Source organism: Bubalus kerabau, chromosome 11 (assembly GCF_029407905.1).
Source record: "Bubalus kerabau isolate K-KA32 ecotype Philippines breed swamp buffalo chromosome 11, PCC_UOA_SB_1v2, whole genome shotgun sequence".
NCBI lineage: Eukaryota > Metazoa > Chordata > Mammalia > Artiodactyla > Bovidae > Bubalus > Bubalus kerabau.
The window spans coordinates 10,065,962-10,070,551 of record NC_073634.1 but is presented as its reverse complement, the minus strand read 5'-3'; the positions used below and the strand labels follow the sequence as shown (position 1 = coordinate 10,070,551).

The following is a 4,590-nucleotide window of genomic DNA, read 5'->3' as shown; positions in this document are numbered from 1 at the left end:
GCTACAGTCCCTGGGGTTGCAAAGAGTCTGACAGAACCGAGCACACAAGCACGGGTCTTCTTTGATAGTTAAATTTCTAAAATGTTTCATTTAGAAGTCTTCCTCCTGATCAGTAATTTTTAATATACTTTGTAATATAATTTTACATTGTAATTCTAATTTTAAGGACTTTGGGGAAATTTTCTATGAAAGTCGACTTTTCCTTTGGATGACGTTACAGAGATCAGTAACATTTTCCACCAAGCGTCCTCCGTCCTTTTAATTATGGATGCTAAAGCTAATCTTCCCAGGGCACTGCAGGGTGAATCATTTGTCCCACTGTTACAGATGGGGAAAGCAGTGCTCAGTTCTGATAAACGATTTGTCCAAGGTCACAAAGCTAAGTGACCACCCAGAAAACAGATCCGAGACTGTGTTTCTGTAACTTGAAAGTCAGATGCTTGTCATTCACAAGCTCTTTACTTTGTCTTTTTAAGAGCTCTCTCCCGTTTGAGCCTGTTCCAATCTGTGTCAGGAAGACCGCAAATCTGACTTTGCCTCTCACGCTCCTTCCCTCCACCCTTTCCGTCTCCTTTCTTCCCCCAACACTGATTCACAGAGCTGAGTGAACAGAGGGAATAGGCTATCTCCAGCTCCATGCCTATGGGCGGGGGCGGGGGCGGAGGCGGGGGCGGGGGGGGGGGGGGGGTTGATTCTGGAAAGAGTGCTGGATCAAGTGACCTAGGTGTGGCCTCGGCACCTGAAACCTTTTATCTTCCTTGTCTGAAAATCTGTGCCAAAGGGAATCCAAGCAGGATCTTTTCTCTTGTCTCGATTTTCAGCTGAGCCTGAGACGGAGGGGAGAATGCGCTTAGTTCGCCCTAACCTAAACGCAGACAGTTACAGCCACGGGACCAAGGAGAGGCGGGGGTGCTGCAGAGGACGTGGCCTTGTTGCTGGCCAAACTCTTGGCCTTCTCTGCCCGCCGAAGCCAGATGAAAAATACGGAGACAGAGTTTGCAGGAAATAGAAAGGTGGCTTTCTCAGCCAGCGGAGAGGGGAACACAGTAGGCTTGTGCTGCAAGATCTGGGCCCCTCCCGTGAGGAGTCTAGGGGCGTACTCGAGGGCTCGCACTCAGGTGTTGGTGATGAGGACCAAAGGTGGTAGGATCTTGATTTTTTCCTCTTGCATTGTTTCAAAGACAGTCATAGGCTGGAGTCAGTAACCCAATAATTGAGTCTGGCAGTTCGGTGCCTCTGGGGCCTACTTTCTGATATGTAAGTACAAGGGGAAGGCTGTTGTCAAGGTAAACACCAGATACAGGATGTATCAGACATAGAGTCCAAGGATAATAGGTGTGAAGTGCAGCTCCTGCAGAGTTGAGGGGCAGAAAAGCAAACTCGGTTACAGACATGGAGAGTTAGGAGCAGTTAAAGTAAAAATAAAAAAAACAAAACCAAAAAAATCTAGGAATGGTCAGGCCTGTTCAATGTTCTCTTTATCTTCTTTGTTCTTGGGGAAGGGAAAGAAAAAAAAAAAAAAAAACTCATTCTTTAAAAAAATTTTCTTTTTCCTTTTCACTGCAACAGCCTGACCGCTTTCCTCCCCACTCCCCACCCCAAGGAGCAACCACCCGGTCTGAAGAGACTCCATGGGCCATCTCTGCTAAGAGTGTTTGTTTCATGGAAACAGCCTAGTCCTTCTCCGCTCTCCTGGTGGGGGAAGCCCAAGAGAATCGTCCCTGAGTGAACGGTCAGACCCGACTGAGCAACAGGAGCATGAGATGTTTATTGCTTTGTGTCAAACCAAGGTTACAGTTCTTCACAGAAACCCTTTGAAATTGAATTTTTAAAAATGCCAGGGCTCCCCCTGCAGGACACTTGGAGCAACCACAGACGCCTCGAGGGCGGCCTGCACCAGCCCCAGGTTTGAGGCATGGGGATATTCCCGCGGCGTGTCTGTCTGCTGTCCTGTGCTCAGGCACTTCAGTCGTGTGACCCCATGGATGTAGCCGGCCAGGCTTCTCTGTCCTTGGGGATTCTCCAGGCAAGAATACTGGAGTGGGTTCCCATGCCCTCCTCCAGGGGATCTTCCCCATCCAGGAATCGAACTGGGGTCTCCTGCACGGCAGGCAGATTCTTTTCCAGCTGAGCTACCAGGAAAGCCCTTGTCTGTCTGCAGGGGGCTTTAAAGTCAGTTCTGGTCCTTGGGGGCAGACAGGTAGCTACCTCCCAAGGGAGGTTCACGGACAGGCTGCGCCACAGCGGCCTCCCGACCGTGACTGGGGGCGGGGCAGGGGGCTGGGGGTTGCCCTGGGATGGGGGCAGCAGCCCTGAGACAAGTCATTCTCTTCCAGATTCTCTGTCCTCAGCAAAGCGGAACCTTCCCCCAATCCGGGGCCACCACCACCCTCCATCCGAGTCAGAGTGTGGATGCTTCTTTTCACCCTGCATGAGATGGACAGAGCCTGCCTCTCGTTCATTCAGCCATTTGTGGGGATTTTCCCAGCTGACTGATGTTATTGGAAACGGAAAAGATGGAAACTTCAGAAGCGAATGGTTTTCAAACACGGAGGCCAGGAGTACATGTCCTGCTATTTTCCACCCACCCCAGTAAAGGATTCTGCACTGTTGATTTATTCCAACAAGCAGATTTTTAAAAATTAATTTTTATTGGAGACTTGCTTTACAGCATTGTATACATTTCTACCGTACAGCAAAATGAACCAATCATACATATACATATATGCCCTCCCGTCCGGACTTTCCCATTCAGGCCACCACGGAGCATTAAATAGAGTTCCCTGTACTGTACAGTATAGTCGTATTAGTCACCTATTGTATGTGCCAAGTCACTTCAGTCATGTCCGACTCTGTGTGACCCTATGGATTGTGGCTTGCCAGGCTCCTCTGTCCATGGGATTCTCCAGGCAAGAATACCACACCCTCTTCCAGGGGATCTTCCAGACCCAGGGATCGAACTCACATCTCCTGAGGCTTCTGCATTGGCAGGCGGACTCTTTCGGTTTTTGTTTTACCACTGAGCTGCCTGGGAAGCCCTATCTATTGTATACACAGTATCAATAGTGAATATGTGTCAATCCCAATCTCCCCATTCCTTCTATCCCTCTCTTTCCCACTTGGTGTTCATGAATTTGTTCCCTACATCTGTGTGTCTATTTCTGCTTTGCAAATAGGATCATCTGTACCATTTTTCTAGATTCCACATCTGTGTGTTAATATATGATATTTTTTTCTTTCTGACTTCCTTCATTCTGTATGACAGTCTCTAGGTCCAGCCACATTTCTACGAATGACCCAGTTTCCCAACAAGCTGATATTAATACCTACTCACAAGACCTATAGCCTCCCCAAGCGTCTCTTCTCAGGAATATCTGTGCCTGTCACCTGTGCTATGCGAAATTAACTCAGAGCGAGTGACATCAGAGCAGAGCAGGGACATCCTTCAATCACAAGCCTCCTCTTAATTTTAGGGGATCACACTCCTCACAGGGGAGCAGCTCTCCACAGCAGCCCATCTGACTCACCTTGGTCCTCTTCTCTTAAAACCAAAGACATCGGCCTCTTTCACCTGGGGCGGGGAGGGAAAGGAGCTGTTGTATAAGTAACTCACTCTACCGGGGTGGGTAGCAGGCACACTAGATGCCTGGCTGCCTCTCTCCTTCATTTGTTTGGAGCCCTGTACTTCTCCTCATCTCTATACTATTGGTTGTCAAGGTTTTAGGATGCAGCTGGATGGGGCAGCAAGAGAGCCCAGACCTGCAGGAGTGGCCCCGCCACCAAGTCAAGGTACTGCTGGAGACCGCACCCCCCAGGGCCACCAGCATCAGCACGCACACAGGCTCACAGGTGCACGCACCAGGGAGACGGGCCTGGGGATTACACAGCTGCACCCCCGCCCCAAGAAGTGTGTAACCTGGCCCTTCAAGACCCCAAGTATCCCTCTCTATGCTGAATTATTTTGAGGCTAATCTCTGACATCCTAGTATGTCATCCATAAATGCTACATTACATCCCATCCAAAACACAAGGACTCTTTTGGAAACATAACAATGCTATTTTTTTTTAATTTAAATTTATTTATTTTAATTGGAGGCTAATTACTTTACAATATTGTATTGGTTTTGCCATACATCAACATGAATCCACCATGGGTGTACACATGCTCCCCATCCTGAACCTCCCTCCTACCTCCCTCCCCATACCATCCCTCTGGGTCATCCCAGTGCACCAGCCCCAAGCATCCTGTATCCTGCATCAAACCTGGACTGGTGATTCATTTTTATATGATATTATACATGTAACAATGCTATTATTATCACATCAAGATGTTGAAGGGCAAAGCTACAGTATCATTAAACACTTAGTGATGCATTTCCCTGGGGCCATTTCTTGCAACTGCTTACTCCTGGGTGACCTCTTATATCCTTAACTTCTTCATTTTTAATGTGGAGAAAATATAAGGTCACTGACAGTGGTAAATGAGAGATTATATGAAAGAGGTTAGTATAGGAGTCTGGCACATTGCAAGCATCCTAAACTAGTAGCGATGGGTGACTTGCCATATTCTCCACTTTCTCTTCTACTAGG

General features: G+C 48.1%; 1 long non-coding RNA gene across 1 annotated transcript; it reads left to right on the top strand.

The window, feature by feature from the left end:
- The first annotated feature begins 800 nt into the window (after positions 1 to 800).
- LOC129622341 (uncharacterized) lies at positions 801 to 3,321 on the top strand. The gene is made up of 3 exons (XR_008699915.1): positions 801 to 1,046; positions 1,570 to 1,906; positions 2,337 to 3,321. It is a non-coding gene; the product is annotated as an uncharacterized LOC129622341 (long non-coding RNA).
- The last annotated feature ends 1,269 nt before the right edge of the window (positions 3,322 to 4,590 follow it).